We start from the raw sequence: 24,866 nt of genomic DNA on the forward strand, positions 1-24,866 counted from the left end.
GATGGAAGTCTGGGGAGGCTGGCTGCATTATTATACATGGAGGTCTGGGGTGGCTGTCTGCATTATTATTATACATGGAGGGCTGGCTGCATTATTATACATGGAGGCCTGGGGAGGCTGGCTGCTATATTATACATGGAGGCCTGGAGAGGCTGGCTGCTATTTTTTACATGGATGCCTGGGGAGGCTGGCTGTATTATTATACATGGAGGACTGGTGAGGCTGGCTGCATTATTATATATGGAGGTCTGGGGGGGCTGCATAATACAAAATGAAGGACACCTTATACATGGAATATAGGGGTGCATTATGCATGGAGGAGTATGGGGCTGCATAAAAAAATATGAAGTTTTATTGGGTTGCGTTATAATACATATAGGACTACGGGAGCTACATTATAATATATGGAGGACTATGGAGGCTACCTTATACATGGACTATGGGGGTGCATTATAAAACATTGGGGACTATGTGGTGCAGTATAATATATGGAGTACTATGGGGTGAATTATAATATATAGAGAACTATGAGAAATTCATTATAATAATTGGAGGGCTATGAGGGCTACTTTATACATGGAGGACTATAGGGCTGCATTATAATATATGAGAACTTTGTGGTACAGTATAATATATGGAGAACTATGGGATGAATTATAATACATGGAGAACTATGGGAAATTCATGATAATAATTGAAGGGCGACTTTATACATGGAGGATTATGGGGGTGCATTATAATATATGGAGGACTATGTGGTGCAGTATAATATATTGAGGACTATGGGGTGAATTATAATGCATGGAGAACTATGAGAAATGCATTATAATACATGGAGGACTATGGAAGTGTATTCTAATATATGAAGGGTTATGTGGGGCCCTTTATACTATTTGGAAGGCAATGTGGGGGCCATTATAGTATTTGGAGAATTATATACAAGTGGGGACAAAGATACAATCAGGGGATGGGAATGTTTTGTGCTGAGGGAAAAAGGCTCTTTCTCTCAGCACCCAGCTTTCCCATGCTCTGCTATACATCTTTCTCTCAGCACCCAGCTTTCCCATGCTCTGCTATACATCTTTTCTCAGCACCCAGCTTTTCCATGCTCTGATATACATCTATCTCTCAGCACCCAGCTTTCCCATGCTCTGCTATACATCTTCTCTCAGCATCCAGCTTTCCCATGCTCTGCTATACATCTTTTCTCAGCACCCAGCTTTCAAATGCTCTGATATGGGAAAGCTGGGTGCTGAGGGAAAGATATATAGCAGAGCATGGGGAAGCTGGGTACTGAGGGAAAGATGTATAGCAGAGCATGGGGAAGCTGGGTGCCGAGGACAAGATGGATATCAGAACATGGGAAAGCTGGGTGCTGAGGGTAAGAACCAAGCGTCAGCGTCATTATCCTGTACCCCGAGTGTCAGTGTCATTATCCCGTACCCCGAGTGTCAGTGTCATTATCCCGTACCCCAAGTGTATGTGGAGGGGGGGCCCAGGTCTGAACTTTGCACCAGGGCCCATCAAACTCTAGTTACGTCACTGCACATAGGCCTCTCAAAATCACCTCAAATGTGATGTGGTCCCTAAAGATCTGGTTTTGTAAATTCTATTCGAAAAATGGGAAATTGCTGATAAATCATTAAGGTGAAAATGGGATTGGGGTGAAGGGGCTAAATGTTTTTCTGTCATGAGATGCAGAAATGGTGCACCAAATATTTCACGTGTGCAACACACACACACACACACACACACACACACACACACCAATTCCCGCACAGCCTGAGGAAGCCACTGGTGTGCGGTGCCGGTAATGGCCGGGTGGCGGCGCTGCTCCGCCTTGTCCTTACAGCGTACAATGGAGGCTCCCCGGGCACACTGCCTCAGGTGACGCCGCAGTAATCCCGCTCTGGCACCAAACCAACAGCACCACTAAAAGGTGGACGGCTCCTGTGCCAAGAGGGACTCAAGGTGAGGCTCTGCCAGGAGGTGGTGCTTGTGGGGAGGTGCCAGGAAGGGAGGGCGGGAGAGAAGGGTGATGATGAGGAGAGGAGCTGTCCTCCTCGGGAATAGTCTGTGGTGCGGACTCTTCGGGCGGCTGCCACCGGAGCCACATGGAGGCGCCCTCGTGTGAGGTGGACGCAGCCGGCGGGTGCTGAGGCGTCCATTACAGATGGAGCACGGCTGTGTGCGCCACAAGGATGACCGAGGTAAATGTCGCACACCGCTGACCGGTGCAGTATTACTATTGATGGAAAATGAGACCCTTCACAATATGGGGGCAGCCCTGTCACAGTGTGTCCGCCACAGCAGGGCGCAGTCTGTGCTAGTCACTTATAGATACATGTCCGATAGGTGACATGGTGAGAGGCATTATCTGCTGTATACATACAGGATTATGGCGTATTCCACATGTGATAGGTATGGTATTATATAGTGTATAGTATGCAGGCTTCAGATATGTGATTTATGTAGTATTATGGTAGGAACTGTTCCATATTATGGAGTATTTAGATATTTTGAGTATATATTACAGTTTGTGTCCTATAATTATGTAGTGCTTCTGTATCAGTTACAATTTATAGATAACTGCAAACTTATAGGGGCAGTGATGGCATTGCTGGCATGTCAGTGCGCCAACCATTGTATGTCCCCGGTGCAGATGGCATACTCGTCACATCGGACCCTACTATGTTCCAGGGCTTCTGCTATGACTTATAGGGGCAGTGATGGCAGTGATGGCATGTCAGTGCGCCCACCATTGTACGAACCCTTGTGCAGATGGCATACACCTTACATCGGACCCTACTATGTGCCATGGCTTCAGCTATGACTTATAGGGGCAGTGATAATATTGCTGGCATGGCATTGTGCCCACCTTTGTACTTCCCCCTGGTACAGGTGGCATACGTCTTACGTCGGCCCCTACTATATGCCATTGTTTAACTAGAATAGCTATGATTTATAGGGGCAGTGATAATATTGCTGGCCTGGCAGTGCGCTCATCATGGTACGCCAGATGATGTCCCCTGCAATCGCTGGCATACGCCTTACACCGGAGTCTACTATGTGTCATGGTGAACAATAGAATAGCTGTGACATAGAGGCAATGATGATGTTGCTGGCATGGCAGTGCGCCCACCATTTTACATCCCCTGGTACAGGTGGCATACGCCTTACATCGGACCCTACTATGTGCCATGGCTTCAGCTGATACCTATAGGGACAGTGATATTACTGACATGGCAGTGCACCCAACTTTGTATGTCTGCAGGTGCTATACGCCTTACACTGGACTCTAATATGTGCCATGGCTTCAATAGAATAGCTGTGACATAGCTTTAAGAAAAACAGCTGCTGTCACCATGGTGGTGGCTTTCCATAACCCATATTCATGTCAGTGGATAAACACTCTATCATAAAACAGGCAGTGAAATGTGTTACCTCACAGAAAGAATCTGCTATTATCCCTTGCTGTAATGTCTGTATACTCTTCTGTGTTCTCCCCTGCACAGGAGCTGTGGTATGATCAGACCATGTGCCTGTATGGTCAGACACAGCCATTACACAGTAGACAGCAGGAACACATATATATTAGATTACCTCCGCACAGGAATATATTCTTAACACATTGATCTATTGAATAAAATGTATTTTGTTCATGGTTCCGACCCTTTAAGTTCTATCAGTGAGTTTTTGTTGCTAAATTTCTGCGGAGTCACATCTTTTAATGCAAACTGAACATCAATGTGTTCCACCGCAGGTCCTCATGCTACTGCACTGCGTCCCAGGATCCTCTGCCGGCTGATATTGCTGTGTGTGTGCGCATGTGCGCTTTCTAAAATGAAGTGTCCTGCAGTATTCTTTTGACTTTTTTTTTTTTTTAGCTGCATGGACACTAAAGTATTGAACCGCGACTGGGGCTTATATTGGGGATCGCGCTTATATTTAAGCCTTATGCCAAAAATGCTGAAAATTCCTGCTAGGGCTTATTTTCTGGGTAGGGCTTATGTTTGGGGAAACACTGTATTTCCTTAGAAGGATCCCCTGATGTAAAGGCGTAGTCCAGTGGAGCCATGAGCTGCTGTTTGTAGTATGTGAGTATATTTTGGCGAGGAACATCTTATGGATGTTTTCTGTCTGGCTATGTAGACTGTATGGGTATGGAAAGGGTCCAATTACAAGGTAAAACAGCCCTTGCTGTGACACAATGCACTGGCACAGCTGACATGGGTCTGCCATGTACCATCAGCTTTGCTATGGCTGACACCTGGTCATGTGATCTATGAAACAAACCTCAGCACTGCTGACACTCCTATTCATGACATGACGTGTATTGAGTGCTATATGGTCAGGATGAGAGTTGCATGCTCTAGCATAGGGCCCCCCAACCTGTGGCTTTTGGTCCCTTGATGTGTGGCTCACTGCTGTGTGAATTATGTAATAGACCCACCCAGAAGAGCAGATCTGGCCTCGGGGGTTTAAAGATAATTATTGTAAGCTGGAGCCAGGATGATACAACAGTCAGAGGTGCTTGAAGCTGGATGTGACAATGAGGTGGGTGTGCTTGATGTGAGAATACTGAACGGGGGGATATTGTAGGAATCCCTGGATCTTGGTATACTGCTCCATGTGATTTCTATAGAAAACCTTTGGCTGTCATTATACTAGTAATAAGGGTTCACTCCTATTTGCATAGAGCACCCGCTAATTATCTAATGTGAGAGAATTGGATGCTGCTAATGACACTTGGCTCAAACTCTGCTGTGAGCGCGCGTTAAGTCATTCACTGTGCTTTGATTCTTACAAATCCAAGACTACGTGCGCAGGTGAGTAGAGATTAAAGGGAACCAGTCACCACTCTTTTGGCGTATAAGCTGCGGCCACCACTACCGGGCTCTTATATACAGCATTCTAACAGGCTGTATATAAGAGCCCAGGCTGCTGTGTAGAACGTAAAAATCACTTTATAATACTTACCTAACGGTCGTGCGGTTGGCCTTTTGGGCGTCTCCAGTGCCGGCGCCGCCTCTTTCGGCCATATTTGTTGTCCTTCTTCTCTAGCTGTGGTGCATGACGCGTCCGACATCATCCACGCTCGCCGGCATTCAGGTCCTGAGCAGAGCAGATCAAAGTATTGTAGTGCGCCTGCGCGAGATCGGCGAGTGTGTATGACGTAGGACGCGCCACGCACACAGGCTTCAGAAAGAGGACGAAGATGGCCGAAAGAGGAGGCGCCGGCATCGGACAACGGAGACACCCATATGGCAAACCGCACAACCGTTGGGTGAGTATTATAAAGTGTTTTTTATGTTCTACACAGCGCCCTGGCCTCTTATATACAGCATGTTAGAATACTGTATATAAGAGCCCTGTGGTGGTAGCTCTCCATCTTCTCCGATAGCTCTCTATGCGTACACCGGACTACACTTGGGTCACATGGGTGCGCGTGATCGGAGATATGCTGCCAATCACAGCATTCAGCATTTTTTTTTCTCTCTCATGGAAAATCGGTATACCCCAAAAAGACCAAAAATACAAGGTCAAAAACGTGTAGAAAAAGGCACCAATAGAAGCAGAAATGCTCCAGACAATCTTCAGCACCACGCCCTAAATACTCATCATGTTACCGTAGCCTTCTCACACGCTTTTTTTTTTTTTTGAGGCTGAAAAATTTGATCAGAATCCATGTTTTTGGAGGCATTTAACATTCCTGGACATTGTTGAAGTGCTTTTTAATTTAACACTGTCAACTGAAAAGGCTGCAAAGCACAGCGTGGAAGGGTAGACCTTTTTTTTTTTTTTTTTTTTTTAATTTAAATCAATAGTATACATGAAAAGAGTAAACTTTGTTATAAATCTTAGAGAGATCTGATTATTTCTCCTCCTGGACTGATCTCTCATTGAAAAAAACCTTCAATTGACAGGTAAAATCTGTATTCAGTGAATAGTGATTTTGCTATTACTGAGATTGGAGATGAGTGTTCTCCATAGAACTTCATGAGCACCAACTATACCATTCATATTCACTATACCAGTCATATCAGGAGAAATTGTCTGTATCACAATTTGTGTGTTTGCCTCTAGTCCGTGCGTCTCCTTACCACCTCTTCCCCTCCCTATAGAACTTTAAAGCACCAACTGTGATCTCCTTCAGTAATGTGAAAGTCTTTACTGAACTAAAAGTGAAACAGTAGATGGAGAGGTCGTCCAGTAGCTGAAACCAACAGATTTCTCTGATTAAAGGGTACCTTACACACTGCGACATCGCTAGCGATCTCGTTAGCGATGTGACATGCCAGATCGCAGATGTGATCTGCCGAGATCGCACATGTGACCGGCCCTAAAAAACCGACCTATGTGCGATCTCGGCAAATCGCATCTGCGATCTGGCGTGTCACATCGCTAATGAGATCGCTAGCGATGTCGCAGCGTGTAATGCACCCTTAAGATGTATTACAAAGTTGCTTATTTTCACATCTACTATTGATTTATCAAATGAAGACAGTGAAGCTTCCATGAGGATTGTGCCTCAAAATGCTCATCAGAAATAAACTCGCCCTGTGAGTAGAAAAGTAGACTTTCCATTGGCATGAAAAGAATACTCAGGTTGAGCTCCCACAGTGAATTCGTGACACTATTTTCACTGTACCAGAAAGGCAGCGACTTTCAGTAACAGCAAAGTGGGTGGGATTTATAGAAATCTCATGCCTACTGTGCTTTTTTTTTTTTAACTCTTCGTAAACGTGATACGTTTTCTTGTGAGTACGGTGAGTTGTATGTGTGGATTTCTTTATAGAATTTCATTAATGTGGCAGACTGGAGGTCAATAAATGCTGTGGAAAAGCACTAAAAATTCTTGTAATCCAAACATGACTGTAAGTTTAGTCAAAGCCAAATAGGAAGTTTCAACAACAAAGCAGCTTTATTTAAGGCATGACATCGCAAAGATAGACAAAAGCCACAGTGTCAAAGATGAGAGCAAAACACAAAAAAAAAAAATGAAATGCTGAAAGATCAAAAACTCACCGCATACTCATAGTGGTAACATAGCCTTAAAGATTATCTGAGGCGTTTTTTTTTTTCTGTGGATTTTGGAGTTAATAGGCTTCAAATAAGTCATAATAAAGTTAACATACTCTTAGGCTAAGTTTCCATGATGAGCTTTTGTGAATTTTTGATGTTGCAGATTTTCTGCACCTATTATGTAAATGAGGTTGTTTGGTTTGTTTTTTATATATATATATATATATATATTATATAATGTGTGTGTATGACACTGCGGTTTTTGTCTCCATTTGATGTGTCATGCCTTAAATAAAGTGGCTTTGTTTTTGATTATTCCTGGTATTTAGCTTTGTCAAATCTTTATTGAAATACTTAGATGCTGATTCCATGCGTTTTTTTTTTTTTTATGCGTTTCTCTCTCGGAAATAAACTAAAAATGCATGTGCGGTTTGTTACGTGTGGATTTTCCCATCTGAAGCAAGTCTATGGGGAAAATGTGCACAGAAAACTCAGCGTACCCACAAGAGCACATATGGAGACATATAGTAAGGGTCACTCCATAGTACAGAGCATTATAAGGGCATAGTTTTTAGGCTCTGTGCGCACTAGGCCGTTTTGCCCGCGGATTTACCTGCGGATTTGCTGCGGAAACTCGCAGAAACTTTCTTGAGAAAATGAGCATGTCCATTATTTTCCGCAGGTACCTGCGGTATACCCCCGGAATGTCACTCCATTCACTGTAATGTAATCGCGAAATTCCGGGGGTATACCGCAGGTAGCAAATGATGTGCGGTATAGCCGCGATTTACCTGCGGTAATGCTCATCGCTGCCTGCGGTTTTGCAGGAAGCGATGTCATTATGCTAGGAAGAGGAAGCGGAGCAGAGTAAACACAGACGTCACACTCCCTGGACGCCGCACAGAAGCACTTCCGTGCGACCTCCAGGTGCCCGTGCAGTCTGTGTCCCGCTCCAGCCTCGCGGCTGCCTGCACTGCTGTGTTTCAGTGTCTGCCCGCAGTGTCAGCAGCCTGTCACGCGTCAGCGCAGGCAGACACTGACACCCTGCAGTGCTGGGAGCCGCGGGGATGACGATCGCTGCTGTCAGGAGGTGAGATCATTACCTGTTGTGACGATCTCCTGCCTCCTGACGTCACCGCTGTCACTGCTTTCTATGCCCGTCTCGCGGGCTGCCCTAGACTCTCACTAGCGGTGACGTCACGGTGCCCTCGCGATACTTCTGACAACGCGGCGGGCATAGAAGTCAGTGACAGCGCTGACGTCAGCAGTACAGGAGATGATCACAGAAGGTAATGATCTCATCTATGCTCCTGATGGCAGCGCTCGTCATCCCCTGCAGTGACCTGAGCTGACCTATTGATGTTAGCTCAGGTCACTGCATTGCTCTCCCAGCCAATGGGGAACATTCTGTTCTTCATTGACTGGGACAGCGACTATGGTATGGATCGCCGTGCCCCCCCCCCCCTCCTTATTGGATTATGCCGGACGTGGAATTGATTGTGCTCTTTTCAATAAATTGGTTAAAGAGGGAATGTTTTGGGGAGTGTTTTTTTAAATAAAACTTTTTTTGTTGTCTATTTTTTATTTCTTACTGACTGCGTTGGTGATGTCGGGTATCTGATAGACGCCTGACCTCACCAACCCCAGGGCTTGATGCCAGGTGACATTACACATCTGGCATCAACCCCATATATTACCTCGTTTGCCAACGCACCAGGGCGCGGGATGACCTGGGGCGAAGCGCCAGGATTGGCACGTCTAATGGATGCGCCACTTCTGGGGCGGCTGCGGCCTGCTATTTTTAGGCTGGGGAGTGTCCAATAACAGTGGACCTCCCTAGTCTAAGAATATCAGACCCCAGCTGTCCGCTTTACCTTGGCTGGTGATCCAATTTGGGGGGGACCCCACGTTTTTTTTGTTTTAAATTATTTAATGTAAAATAACAGCGTGGGGTGCCCTCTATTTTGGATTACCAGCTAAGGTGAAGCTGCCAGCTGTGGTTTGCAGGCTGCAGCCGTCTGCTTTACCCTAGCTGGCTACAAAAGATGGATGGACCTCACGTCGTTTTTTTTTTAATTATTTATTTTATGGCTAAATACAAGGCTAAGCACCCTTTAGTGCCACATGAAAGTCACTAAAGGGTGCCAGCTTAGAAAATGCAGGGAGGTGGGACATTATATAGGTCTTTCTCATCTATCTATCTATGGCCCGTTTCACACGTCGGTGAAAAACACTGACGTTTTTCACTGGCGTGTAAAACACGCACATGTCCCTCCGTGTGCCGTGAATTACGGCACACGTGGGTTGTCTAAGTGCAATCCGGGCTCCGTTCTCCGGGGCCCGTGATTGCACTTAGAAATCAACTCACCTGTGCGCGCTCCCGCTCTCCATGGTGCTGATCGCTCCCGCGGTGCAGCATCCGGCCGGCGCTGACCCCCGCAGCAGCTGCTTCCGGGTCGGCTGTGTCGTGCATCATGAATATGCGTGACAGTAATGAGCCTGCTCAGAAGCAGCAAGCTGCACGGGCTGCAGAGAGCGCCGCTGAAGCCGGGTGAGTAAAAATGTTTATTATTTTAAAAGCACGTTTTTTTCTGGCACGTGTTTCATGGACCACACCACTGCGTGGTCCGTGGGACATCAGTGGTGCCAGAAAAAAAATGGACATGTCTCCGTGCGGCAATCACGCACACGCGGGTACGCCGCACGGAGACACGTGCAGTGAAAAATCACTGACGTGTGAGCAGACCCATTCATTATAATGGGTCTGCGTATGTCAGTGATTCTGGTACGTTTAAAAAAAAAAGAACAAACGTACCAGAAACACTGACGTGTGAAACAGGCCTATCTATCTATTCATCTATCCATCTTTCACTCTATCCATTATCTGTCTATCGATTATCTATATTATTTATTGCAAAACCGCAGGGACCAACCTGCGGCAAATCCGCATGCGTTTTTCCCATCGGATTTTTCCGCAGGTGCGGAAATCTTCAACTCCCAGAAGTTTCTCAAGAAATTTTCTTGAGAAAAATTACTTTTCTAGTGCGCACAGAGCCTTATTGCTTCATATTTATTTAGCAGTCTTCTTTTCCTAGATAGCTTTCAATTTCTAGAAGCATGACTTTTTTTTTTTTTTTTGTTTTGTTTTTTTTTATACTCCCTGTTGCCAATATTTTTTTTACTATAATTTCTTCCTGCTGCCCCAACATCATTTTTGCTAATAAAGGAAATTCTGTGTTCTGTCGACTCTGCACTGTTCTTATGAAGGAAATTACCGCAGGTAACTTTCCTTTGAAATGCTTCTGCGATGGGAAATAACATAAGCTAGTGATATGTTTTGACTCTAAAAGGGTATATTTCCGCAGGTTTTTGCTTTGTAATCTGAGTAGTATGCTGTAGGAGCTGAGCCTGATTTCAGTAGTGTTACTTACTAGGTTGTGTGTTGCTGTTTTAATAGAATCAATGTTTTATCAGCAGGAGATTATCATTATAATTTTTATTTATATATATATATATATATATATATATTTATTTTTTTTTACCTACTTCTGGTTTTGGCTTATAAATACTGAGGTAAGAAACTCATCAAGTACTCATGTGCACATGGCGTAACTCCTACTACTGATTGGCAGCTTTCTGTGTATACAGATAGAAAGCTGCCAATCAGTGGTGTGGGCGGCGTTACAGAGAGGTCAGTATTCCAAGCACTGCTCGATCTGCAGCAAAGAAAACAGTGATTGTATGAAAATGACAACATGCAGGCCAGCAAGTGACACGTTGCTGGAATCTGGTTCTTGCCCCGAACATTATGCTTCTCTCCGAAAAATTCAGCAGCAATTCTACCTTAGAAACATCAGGGGGTAGGGTTAAAAACAACACTATACACCATGAATGTGATAACATAACATTTGCCTGATTCTCTGCAACTTGGTGTCATGCAAGGAGACCATCTGACTTTTTATCCTTTGTGACAGCAGCAGTCACAATCAGACTGCGGTCACATGAACCAGGGCGTTCTAGGTAGTGGCACAGTTTTAGAGGTTAACAAAAGACAAAAAAAAAAGTAAGAGGCAGCACGGTAGGTTAGTGGTTAGCACTGCAGTCCTGTAGTGCTGGGTACCTGGGTTCAAATCCCACCAAGGGAAACATCTGCAAGGAGTTTGTATAGGTTTCCTCTGGGTTCTCCAGTTTCCTCCCACACTCCAAGACATACTGATAGATTGTGAGCCCCAATGGGGATAGTGATGATAATCGGGTCTGTAAAGCGCTGTGGAATTAGTAGCACTATATAAGTGAGTAAAATAAATAAATATGAAGACTTTGACCGAGAAGGCAGGGGTGAACGTATAGTGTTTCTCTTTTTAAAACGTTTTAAACCGAACAATTTCCCATAGAATTGGAGATTTTGCTGTAGACTATCCATGAATCTGCAGCTAAGGCTAGGTACACATGTGTTGCTTGACGCTTGTTACTGATGCGTTGTACAACGGATGACAATTGGAATTCATTGTCATGCTAAGGCCCCATTCACACGTCAGTGATTCTGGGACGTTTGTGCTTTTTTTTTTAAACGTACCAGAATCACTGACATACGCATACCCATTATAATGAATGGGTCTGCACACACATCAGTGATTTGTCACTGCACGTGTCTCCGTGCAGCGTACCCGCGTGTGCGTGATTGCTGCACGGAGACATGTCCATTTTTTTCTGGCACCACTGATGTCCCACGGACCACGCAGTGGTGTGGTCCGTGAAACACGTGCCAGAAAAAAACGTACTTTTAAAATAAAAAACATTTTAACTCACCCGGCGTCCAGCGATGTCCTCTGCAGCCCATTCTCCCTGCTCCTTCTGTGCCGGCTGATTACTGTCGCGCATATTCATTATGCGCGACACAGCCTACCCGGAAGCAGCTGCTGCGGGGGTCACCGCCGGCCGGATGCTGCGTCGCGGGAGGATTCAGCACCATGGAGAGCGGGAGCGGGCGCAGGTGAGTGAATCTCTAAGTGCAATCACGGGCCACGGAGAACGGAGCCCGGATTGCACTTAGACAACCCACATGTGCCGTGATTTTCGGCACACGCAGGGACATGTGCGTGTTTTACACGCCAGTGAAAAACGTCACTGTTTTTCACTGACGTGTGAAACGGGCCTTAAGCGGATTCTGTTGTAAAACGAGAGAGAGAGAGAACGATCAATTAATCGTTCACAATAGCCGGCTATCTGTGAACAATCAGCTGATTGGCCGGATATTGTGAACGATCAGCTGATTGCGCTCAAAAGCCGGTGGCCGGGAGATCAGCTGATCGCTCACAGAAGCTGGCTGCTGGATGATCAGCTGATCGTTCAGCCGCCAAGAGGGAGATGTTCATTTGAATGATTAAACACAAGATTTGAGCATGTGCAGTGAAAACATAAGGATTCCGCTGCTCAAAAAACATTACATGCTGCGTTCCTGCCGCCCGACGGTCAGTCGTTCCACAACTGATCAGTCGGGCAGCGGTTGCAACGCAAGGGCATCAGTCGCAATCCGCCGCTCATATAAGTCTATGGGAAACAACAGAATCCGCCAAACGGATTGCGTTATCAGAGCGGCTGATTGTGACTGATCCTAAACAAAGTGTAAAAAGACTTGTAAGCTTGGAGCTGTTGTTCCCCTTACTTCTTCATCTGCCAGGCTCTGTAGGTAACTAAACCTTCTAATAAGACATGACATTTTTTGTATTGCGGCTTATTTTATCTTTCTCATTGAACTCAATATGAGTAAATTGACATCCCGTAAACTGCCTTTTAAGGTCAGTTTCTGCAGATGCTGCCCAGTTTTTCCCCGCAGTGTATGGATGAGTTTGGTGTTGTAATATATTCTCGCTTCTCTTTCCCATGTGAACGTACTCCTAATGAAAATATATGCAGCATCTTTCAATACTTATGTTTTGAGGGTTTTTTTATTCATCATTTGACTACCCTTTCATTGCCAAGAATGCATTTAAAGGGAACCTGTCACATCTACAAAACGCTTTTAACATGCAGATATGGGGTTAACCTGCAGGTTAATATTCTTTGGAAATTACCCAGTGTCTGCACATTGAACCACCACTGTTGGGAGGAAAAGAACGTTTCCTGGCAGTATTTAGGGTTCAGTCACCGCTCTGTGTATGCAGAGTGGTGGCTGTAACCACGCCCCTTGCACTGGCTGACAACCACTCAGCATTAGAACCAGCTGTCAGTTAGTGCAAGGGGCGCAGTTACAGCCAGTGGTCTCCATACACAGACCCTGCATCGGGCAGGTAAATGTTATTAACCGCATATCTACAGGATAATAATAGTGTTTTTACATGTGACAGGTTCCCTTTAATGTATTTGTCTTTTAACTTCTTAAGAACCAAGCAATTTGTCGCTTTTTGTTTGTTTTTTTTGTTTTTTTTTTGGGGGGGGGGGTTTCCTCCCTTTATTCCAAAAACCGTAACGTATTTTTCTGTTTTGATATAGCCAGGTACGGGCTTGTGTTTTGTAGGACGAGTTGTACTTTTGAATGACACTGTTCATTTTATCATATGATATAATGGTAAGCGAGCAAAAAATTTCAAGTGTGGAAATATAGCAAAAAATATATATTTATTTCCAGCATTTGTTTTTACTGTAGAACTGACCTGGTAGTATGACTCTCCAGGTCAGTACAATTGCGTAGCTGCCAATCATATAGTGGGTTTTTGGTTTTTTTTTTTTTTTTTTTTTTTTTTTGTTCAGTGGTGAAAAAACAAAATGTGAAATTTGGAAGAAAAAAAAAAATCTTGCTTGTATTGCAACTTTCCGAGAGCTGTATAACATATTTTTAATTTTTGGGCTATAGAGCTGCTTGAGGGCTTGTTTTTTTACACACAGAGCTGATGTGTTTATTCATATTATTTTGTGGTATCTACAATGTTTAATGTATTGATAAAATGTTACTACATCTTTTCTGTTGTGGCGGCTAAAAAAACTGCAATTCTGGGGTTTTGATTTTTTTTTTTTTTTCTCATTATGCTATTTTCTGATCAACTTAATTATTTTATATTTTCATAGATGGTAGTTTAATGAATGCAGTGATACCAAATGGGTATTTTTTAATTTTTTAAAGTGGTAAAAGGGAGGCAAGTTTAACCTTTTCCTATCCAATAAAATTTCCTGTTCTGGCTGGCTGCCAAAAATAGCACTATGTGCGATGTAAACGGGACTTTCCACTCCACCACTGACCTGCTAGAAGGGACTTAGGACAGTAAAATGCGTATGAATTATTGATGTCGTAGCGTAACAAAATTTTTGTAATGTGCCCCCCGGGGGGGACTCGGGATAGGAAAAGGTTTAAAAGAAGAAAAATTTTTTTTGTGTGTTTTTTACTGGTTGTAACTTTGCCCCTAGGGTAACCTTGAACCTACAATAGTCAACTTATTTTATATACAGCAATGCAAGAGCAGGGCTGTATATAGAAGTCATAGGCTTCTATGAACGCTGCACACTGACTGGTTTTCACAGGACTACTGTGATGACAGACACACGGGTCATCAGATGACCACTGGATGTCATGACGACTCATCAGCGATTGCCAAGGAGATGTTAGAATAGTGCACCCCCCCTGCCAGAAATTGACAGCGGCATTTAATAGGTTATCAGCTGCAGGCGGAGCACCGCTCCACCCAGGACTGTTAGACGCAGACGAAGGCTAAATAATTTAGCCTTCATCTGCAGAGAAAGATGTGGACTTGGTGAGTGAGACTCATGACGGAGATAGTAAGCTGTTAAGGGGTTAAACGTTATAAGTGAATCTACTGAAAAATATTAAGAATGAGGAAAAGAGAAAGACTCGACCAAATGCCAGTTAGTGCAAAAAGTGATGTCTTTTATTAGAGTCAGGGAAGGTGAAAAATTGCGGCACAAGTACAAGTGAAAGTCGCAGGACACAGACAAACCAAGGTATTGCATACCATGAGGCAACCGTGCACAATACTATATTACCAACCTATGATTAATAGGGTGATAGATAGAGCTCACCAGGATAAGATCCAACAACATAGTAACCAGATCATAGTAGATCCTGTCGGTTACACATACAATTGCATGTAGAGTAAACAGATGGAATGTAATTATGTGGAACCACATATATGGTTTGAAAACATACCTGGAGAGCAGAACCTCGGAGTGTACCGTGACCTGCGTCACCCGACGGCCGTTTCGGCTGTCCAAGCCTTCGTCAGGGGGAGTGGCAAGTGTAGGGGAGTGAAGGTATAAAAAGAGGGCGACAGCCAATCAGATCCGATGTGCGGGATGGTGACGCATGCGATGCCCCGGCAACCATGAACGCCATCCGCCCGCCGCGTCGCCCTGCACACGACACTTCCGGTCACATGACAGTCAATGCCGGTCATGTGAGCGGATGTCATATACAGGGTGGATCGATGCAGTGACGCGGCGGCGTCCCGGAGCCAGCGGCACGCATGCGTACTCGCACATCGGAACCATAGGAAAAGAGGAAGCAAATGTAGTTGCCTCTAACCTATCAGTCAGTAAGGATGGCTTCATATAGGCATGTTAATAATACTCAGGCAATGCCAATGCAGGGATTATAATCACATGCCTAAATATCCATATACATGTCTAAATGACAACATAATGTATATAGGACCATGGATAATAATAAAGAGCTATAATACCGAATAGATCAAAAAGACCATATTAACATTAGAATGTCAGTAGGATATATCCCAAAATATATATAGAGTGTGTATGGTAGTGGAGTCCATTTTGATATAGTAGATTGATAACTAGATCTATTCAATTCCAACATGTCACATATGCGACATAACATGTCGCAAAATGAATAGATCATCGTGAATGAAGGTATGAAAACGAGGTACTATCATAAGATAACCTTAAGTACATTGTCAAACAATGTACAAAAAATGGACTGATTATATATAAAAGTCCATTATGTCCACAAAACATGTCATATTAATATAAGACCAATATGGTCGGATAAAAACCACAACCATATGGTCTGCGGGACCCGAGCACACCAAGAGGATACCCACATACATGGTCATATGACATCACAGCAAATAATGCATTGGCAAAGCCACACCATCAATCAAATCAGAAATCAGTGTTATAATCATCCTATAGACCAAATCCTTAAAATCGTTATTATTGAATGTCCATAGACAACTAATGGAAAAATAGTGCTGGGATGTGTGGAATAATCCGTTGGTCCATAGGTGGATGATGTTCATAGATGTTCCGGGAATTCTAACCAAAAGGTAAGTACCGATGTGTCGAAAAAATCCATGGACCGGATTGGCTGTCTAAATAAAAGATATATACAAAATATTAAAAACATATATGATAAAAACACACCCTGGAGCCACAACTATCACAAAAATGAGGCATACGATATATTTTCGTTAAGACCCAAGGGGTGGAGGGTTTTAAGGGTCCAAATCCATTTAGTTTCCATTCTGGCTAGTTTTTGGCTGATTTTACCGCCACGGATATTAGAGTCAAGATGGTCAATTCCTGTGACCCTTAATAATGATGGATTGGATTGGTGTTGTTGTCTAAAATGACGGGGAATCGTCTTAAGAGATGAGACATCGGAACATTCAGCGGCCGCTGCTATCCCATTCACATGTTCTCTGATGCGAACCTTAAACTGTCTGGTCGTCAGACCCACATAAATTTTTGGGCAGAGGCACACAGGATAATATATAACTGCAGACGTAGTGCACGTTATAAATTTGTTAATGTAAAAAGTATGGACTCCTGCAGAATCTGTGAAAGAGTCGGTCCTCTCCACATTAGGACACGCCACACAGTGGCCGCACGGTGTACATCCGGCCCTTGTTGTTACAGAGCCAAACAGGGGCGGCTGAATGGGAGACTCATAATGGCTCTTGACCAAATAATCGCGGAGATTTTTGGACCTGCGAATACTTAGCATAGGCCTATCCGGAATAATCCGAGCCAAAATGGGATCAGCCTGCAGCACAGACCAGAATTTTTGGAGGCAAGAACGCATTGCTGGAAATTGCCCATGGTAATTCGTGACAAAGCGCACTGCTTCACGTGATGGCTGTGGTCCATATATGAAAAATATTAAGGCAGGAGGAGCAATCTTGGTATGATAATAAAAAAAACCCTCTTGTTTGGGCAGCATAAATCTGAGGGTGGCTGCATGAATCCAGTAGCGTTTGTATCTGAAACGCTTTGGTGTTTCACAGAGAACATAATTTGCTGAATAGGCCGGGGGGCTATAGGAGAGACCTGAGTAATCCGCACTGCCCTGGCTGGCTTTTCCCTGCATTGCTTTAGGTGACAGGTAAGACCTATCACTGTACATGTATGGAGGAGACCTTTCAATCAACTAGAGCTGTGTGGAGAGAAGTTTAGAAAAAAAAATGCTTAGCTGAAATCCTGCAGCCAGGCTCTGATTCATACTGAGAGGTTTTGGCAGTGAGAATCGAGCAACAGGTTCTCTTTAAAGACCAGAATCTGATTCCAGGCTCAACATTCAGGTTCTGATATTCAGGGTGTAGCATGGTTTTTAAGGCATGGAGGACCATTTGTGGATGAGTGCTGCAGTCTAGTTTGGCTTTTTAATTAGGTGTGTTTTCAGCTGTAAGGTAACTGCAGTGTGTCCTGTCAGTATAAGGCTATGTGCGCACAGTGCGTTTTTCGCAGCGTTTTTGCGCGTTTTTCGGGTGCGTTTTTGGCCTCAAAACTGCATGACTTTGCTTCCCCAGCAAAGTCTGACTTTTCATTTTTGCTGTCCGCACACAACTGTTTTTTTAAGCTGCGTTTTTGAGCTTGAAAAAAAAAATCGACATGTCAATTCTTTCCTGCGTTTTTCTGCGTTTTCCGCCCATGCAATGCATTGGAAAAACGCAGCAAAACGCAGAGATCAAAAACGCAGCAAAACGCAGCCAAAAACGCACCAAATCGCGGTAAAAACGCATGCGTTTTTGATGCGTTTTTTCAATGCAGGTGCGTTTTTGTACGTTTTTAGCGGCCAAAAACGCAGCGTCAAAAAAACGCAGCGTGCGCACATAGCCTAAGGCTAGGGCCCCACTTTGCGTTCATCTACTTGCAGTTCTAAACGCACGTTTTGGGCTTAATTGATTTGACCAAAGTTGCCTTTTTCAGAAATTTAGCGCTGAAAACTCATGCGTATTTACTGCATTTTAGATGCGTTTTCAGCACTTTTTACATGCTTTTCCACCTGCGTTTTGAACATCATGACTGCTAAATAAAGTTTAAATAGTCAAACTCAATGAAAAAATTTGAAAAAAAGAAACCTATTATTGTGAAAAATAATGAAAATAGATTAATTTAATGAAATTAAAGTGGTAATATGATATTTAATGGAAAAATAGCAATTTATTAAAATTCTTATTTTTAATTGTCTGACTGTGTGTGTGTAAAGGGACGTATGAAATCATTATTTTGATGTCCAAAACACATGTTTTCTGCACTGGAAAAGCAGGTAAAACGAAGGAATTTGCTGGAATCTTGTTTTTTGCCATTTCTCATTGACTTCAATGTTAGCAAAACAAACCCAAAATGGCAAAAACAATTGACATGCTGCTTCTTTGAACGCTTGTTTTTTGCCACAAAATATGCAAATTAAACACAGCGTTTTAAAACGCAAAGTGCGGTCTAGAAATAGAAATCCCCATTTTCCATAGACTTTGCTGGGAAATCAAAACGCATGCCTTTTGGCATGAAAAAGGTGCTTCTCAAAACGGACCTAAAAAGCACCAAAAACGCAGGTGGAAACGCAAAGTGGGGCCCTAGCCTTAGTGTCGGCCCCAGATGTTGAACCCCCAATTTCAGTAGCAAAAGTGGCATAAGCCACTGCCAGATATTTGTTCTCTTTAGATAATTCATCACATTGTATATGTGATAGAAAACAAAAGCAAGGCAGTTTGGAACATGCAGCTGATTTACATAACTGGTTGCTCCTTATTTGTTTCACTAAAACAGATCTGTCCCCATATAAAGCTTTACATATATTGTTAAATAGATCTCTTGCTCCAGCTATAGAGTGATAGCCCTCACGAATCCAGATATGTTTAGTCTTGGCCCACCTATCCTGACTGGCCAGCTGCAGCTTGTATGGAGTAGTGTGAGATCTCAACAGCATTAGGAGGAACACTGAGGGGCTGACAATCAAGCAGAGTGGGCGGAGAGAGTGTAAACTGCTATTTTGACATGAATTTAAAAAGTAAGTACACAAGGCTCAAATAAAAATGTTCAATATATGCAGCTTGTATGAGGCTATCTGGTGACAAAACTGCTGATGTTCTGGGGAAATAAGAACTCATGTGGCTTATCAGTGCTCTATCCATGAAGCACATTGTGCATGTAACTGATTAGGAGATGTGAAAGCAAGCAATAATTACTACTGATGGGTTACTAGCTGAATCCCAGTTTGCAGAGCTGCATATTAAAGGGGTTGTCTGAAGTTTTTATATAGGTAAAATTGCAAAGTTGCTTGTTGTTACCAGGAATTTGCTATCTACCTTATTAAATATGCTCACTGTGCTTGAACGGTGACAGTCATTATGAAAATTCTCAATTCTGAGGTAAAATCTGTATTCAGTAAAGACTTTCTCATTACTGAGAGACTCATCAGTAACAATCGCCATATCCAATGACAGGAGGAGGAGCTAGAGGCAGAGCCGCATCATAGAATCTCATCAGTAACAATCGCCATATCCAATGACAGGAGGAGGAGCTAGAGGCAGAGCCGCATCATAGAATCTCATCAGTAACAATCGCCATATCCAATGACAGGAGGAGGAGCTAGAGGCAGAGCCGCATCATAGAATCTCATCAGTAACAATCGCCATATCCAATGACAGGAGGAGGAGCTAGAGGCAGAGCCGCATCATAGAATCTCATCAGTAACAATCGCCATATCCAATGACAGGAGGAGGAGCTAGAGGCAGAGCCGCATCATAGAATCCCATCAGTAACAATCGCCATATCCAATGACAGAAGGAGGAGCTAGAGGCAGAGCCGCATCATAGAATCTCATCAGTAACAATCGCCATATCCAATGACAGAAGGAGGAGCTAGAGGCAGAGCCGCATCATAGAATCCCATCAGTAACAATCGCCATATCCAATGACAGGAGGAGGAGCTAGAGGCAGAGCCGCATCATAGAATCTCATCAGTAACAATCGCCATATCCAATGACAGGAGGAGGAGCTAGAGGCAGAGCCGCATCATAGAATCTCATCAGTAACAATCGCCATATCCAATGACAGGAGGAGGAGCTAGAGGCAGAGCCGCATCATAGAATCTCATCAGTAACAATCGCCATATCCAATGACAGGAGGAGGAGCTAGAGGCAGAGCCGCATCATAGAATCCCATCAGTAACAATCGCCATATCCAATGACAGGAGGAGGAGCTAGAGGCAGAGCCGCATCATAGAATCTCATCAGTAACAATCGCCATATCCAATGACAGGAGGAGGAGCTAGAGGCAGAGCCGCATCATAGAATCTCATCAGTAACAATCGCCATATCCAATGACAGGAGGAGGAGCTAGAGGCAGAGCCGCATCATAGAATCTCATCAGTAACAATCGCCATATCCAATGACAGGAGGAGGAGCTAGAGGCAGAGCCGCATCATAGAATCTCATCAGTAACAATCGCCATATCCAATGACAGGAGGAGGAGCTAGAGGCAGAGCCGCATCATAGAATCCCATCAGTAACAATCGCCATATCCAATGACAGAAGGAGGAGCTAGAGGCAGAGCCGCATCATAGAATCTCATCAGTAACAATCGCCATATCCAATGACAGAAGGAGGAGCTAGAGGCAGAGCCGCATCATAGAATCCCATCAGTAACAATCGCCATATCCAATGACAGGAGGAGGAGCTAGAGGCAGAGCCGCATCATAGAATCTCATCAGTAACAATCGCCATATCCAATGACAGAAGGAGGAGCTAGAGGCAGAGCCGCATCATAGAATCCCATCAGTAACAATCGCCATATCCAATGACAGGAGGAGGAGCTAGAGGCAGAGCCGCATCATAGAATCTCATCAGTAACAATCGCCATATCCAATGACAGGAGGAGGAGCTAGAGGCAGAGCCGCATCATAGAATCTCATCAGTAACAATCGCCATCTCTTATGTCAGTAATGGGAAAGTCTTCACTGAATACAGATTTTACATCAGAATTGAGAATATTGATAATGACTTATCAATTCTGATGGAAAGAAGCACATTTCTCTGATAAGATATATTACAAAGTTGCTTATTTTCAGGTGTAAAATTGATTTAATAAACAAAACTTAGGTTAAAGCATAACCATCACTATTGGCAACATTGGACACACTGGGTATGTCCTGATGGAGAGTGCGTTCCCGACCAAGGACTTAGTACATCATAGCAATCGCAAGGGCTCACGAGCTGTGCCCCCCGCGATCACAGCCGGAAGCTCGACTTATCTGACAGCCAAGCTCTGGCCCTCACAGCCAGGGACAGTCCCTGCGCCGTCCTGGCTGTTTAACCCCCTAAATGCTGTGATCACAGCATTCAGGAGATTGGAAGAGGGATCGCACTTCCACTCCCCTCCGATTGGTGCCCTTAGGCCGTCATGATGACCTCCAGGTCACCAGACTACAGGAAGCCTGCAGCATGATCCCTGAAGCCTCTCACAGTGCAGCTCTTACAGCTACACTGTATTGTAATGATCGATTATTGCAATACAGCGCAGCTGCATCAAAACAGTGAAAGATAAACCCCCATATAGGGGCGAAGTAAAGTCTAAAAATAAAGTGTTTTCCAGAGACTAAGGCCTCTTGCGCACACTGCAGTTTTTTTTATGCTTGTATTGGTACATTTCCTGGTGATTGCTTAGTCACTACAAACTGCATGGTTTTCTTCCTTTCCCAGCAAAGTCTGTGTGAGATTTTTTTTTTTTTTTTCTGCATTTTGTGGTGAACACACAAATGCAGCATGTCAATTCTTATTCCATTTTTCAGTGTGTTTTTCACCCTTTGGTCATAATAAAAAAAAAAAATACATGCGTTTTTTGGCTACAAGTGCACTTTTTTTTTTGGCAACAGCATGCATTTATCACAAAAAAAGCAGCGTTCAGACATAGCATAAATCTTCACTACACCCATAGGGGTGTAATTTCCAAAATTTGGTCACTTGAGAGGGTTTCTGCAGTTTCGGCACTTAGGGGTTTTGCAACTAGTCTTCAAGAAAGTCTATTCTAAGAAAATCTGTGCTCCAAAAATTTAATTTTGTTCCTTCCCTCCTGAGCCCTGCGGTTAAACAGTACTGTACAGTCAAATGTGTTCAGGAGAAATTGCGCATCACGTTATAGGGATTTTTTTTATTTTTTTACCTATTCCCTTTGTGAAAATTGGACACACCTGTAGTGTCAATATGCTCACTGCATCGTTGGATAAAATCATTGAGGGATGCAGTTTGTAAAATAGGGTCACTTGTGGGGGGGGTTCTGCTGTCATGGCACCTCAGGGGCACTGCCAATGTGACATGGTAACTAACCGCAAACCATTCCAACTAAATCTGAACTCAAATCGCCATGCTCCTTGCCTTCTTCACTTTGCACTGTGCCTCAAAAGTAGTCTTCAACCACATATATGGGGTATCAGCGTACTTAGGAAGAGAATACACCGTGCACATTTTTGGGATAAGGTGGTTTTTGTTTTTTTTTTTTTTTTGTTTTTTTTTCCATTTTCACAGCCCAATGTTATAAAATTCTGTGAAACGCCTTGGGGCTCACCAAACATCTAGATAAATTCCTTGAAGGGTCTAGTTTTCAAAATAAGATCACTTGTGGGGGAGCTCCCTTGTTTAGGCACCTCAGGGCCTCTCCAAACTCGACATGGTGTCCACTAAAGATTCCAGACAATTTTGCATTCTAAAATTCAAATAGCGCTCCTTCCCTTTTGAGCCCTGCTGTGCGCCCAAACAGTAGATTTCCACCACATATGGGGTATCTGTGTACTCAGGAGAAATTGCACAACAAATTGTATGGTGCACTTCCGTTGTTACTCTTGTGAAAATGAAAAATATGGGGCTAAAGTAACATTTGTATGGGAAAAAGTAACATTTTAATTTTTTTCCTTCCACATTGCTTCACTCCTTTGAAGCATCTAAAGTGTTAATAGACTTTTTGGTTGTGGTTTTGAGCACTTTAAGGGGTGCAGTTTTTTTAAAATGGTGTCACTTTTGGGTATTTTCAGTCATTTCAATGTGATGGGGCCTTTAAACAAAAATATTGTTGTAAATTTTGTTGGAGAAAAGAGAAATTGCTGATAAACGTTTAACCCTTCTAAGTTCAATAAAACAAAATTGTTTCAAAAATTGCGCTGGTGTAAAGTAGACACGTGGAAATGTTATTTAGTAACTATTTTGTGTGACATAACTCTCGGATATATGGGCATAAAAATCAAGTTTGTGAAACTGTAAAAATTTTCTCTACATTTCCGATATCTTCACAAATAAACACACAAATATTGGTTTAAATTGACCACTATTATAACGTACAATATAGCACGAAAAAAACAGTCTCTGAATCGGAAGTGTTCAGAGTTCTTACATCATGAAACTGGTCAGAATTGGGAAAAAACGGCCTGGTCATGAAAGTGAAAACGGGCTCGGGGGTAAAGGGGTAACTGCGGAATTTTTAACTATACACTGTACAGCTGTTTGCTAAGCGTACTGGCCACCCTGCAAGTCTTTAGTGGCCATTATCCATCCCCTTACATTTCTCTTATGCTCCAGGGGCAAGTTGCCTCTGCTAGCAACCTAGGAGACCATTCAGTACGGACCAGAGGAGAAACAATGTTGCTGGCCCAAATTGTCCATCTTCAGGATCAGGAGTGCACCACCTCTGACAACTAGGAAGCTGGATGGCAGGGGTGCAGTGTATGAATGAAGATGTATTGAAAAACCCCTTTAAGATTGAGCGAATGTGAAGTAAGATTTCTATCACATTTGAGGTTTTGCAACATCCTGCACTATGTAGCTAAAAGTAACACACAGGAAAATGTGACTTTCAAATATGGCAAATCGTGTTAGTGATTGTCAGCTATGGTATAGGACAGTACTCGTTACTGGTAAGACATTGGATATTGTTCACTATTATTCCTATTAATGGAGATTTCTTCCCGAAATCCACATCTTTTTATAGAGGGCAAAGCCGGGATCTTGTCACTGAGCTGAGTGCCTACGTAGGGTGCTACTGCTTGCCAAACAGCAGTGATGGGTGTTCTTTTGTGTATAGAGCGAGTGCTGGGACGCATGCCATTTACTTGGAATGTACATGCATCGCTGTGATACAAAGGCTTCTACTGTTTACTTCCTGCTTTTTGTGCCTCTTATTGAAGTTTGTTGCCCCATGTAAAGAGTGTGCTTCTAGGTGCTGTGCGAAAAAATGTAATGTACATGCACCTAGTTATGGTTTCTCAGGGAAAAAAAGCCCCTTCTGATTCACGGATCCTTATAAGTTGGCACACACAGTATTGGTAATCGCTCTACTGCCTGGGTGCAAATCGCTAGGTGTACTCAATAGTACTGTGGCCACAGTCAGATGCCAAGGCATGCGTCCACCATACTAACCCAGCGTAAAAAAAACCAAACCGCTTGTGTGCATTTCTTTCCAAATAGGAAAGGTCAGTCTGCTGCGCTTTCCTAAACATTAACCCCTTCACCTCGAAGCCTGTTTGCACATTCCTGATTAGGCCAAATTTTACAATTCTGACCAGTGTCACTGAGGTTATAGCTGTAGAATGAATCAATGGATAACTGT

The 24,866-nt window shown here is 43.5% G+C and overlaps 1 protein-coding gene across 1 annotated transcript in view; it reads left to right on the top strand.

The window, feature by feature from the left end:
- The first annotated feature begins 1,901 nt into the window (after positions 1-1,901).
- Positions 1,902-24,866, top strand: part of GCNT1 (glucosaminyl (N-acetyl) transferase 1) — a 51,544-nt gene continuing 28,579 nt past the window's right edge. Inside the window, exon 1 of the mRNA XM_075340276.1 lies at positions 1,902-2,210. The gene's annotated coding sequence lies outside the window, so the exon portion shown is untranslated. The remainder of the gene's footprint in view (positions 2,211-24,866) is intronic.

The sequence above is a fragment of the Anomaloglossus baeobatrachus genome, chromosome 1, assembly GCF_048569485.1.
Source record: "Anomaloglossus baeobatrachus isolate aAnoBae1 chromosome 1, aAnoBae1.hap1, whole genome shotgun sequence".
NCBI classification, from domain to species: Eukaryota; Metazoa; Chordata; class Amphibia; order Anura; family Aromobatidae; genus Anomaloglossus; species Anomaloglossus baeobatrachus.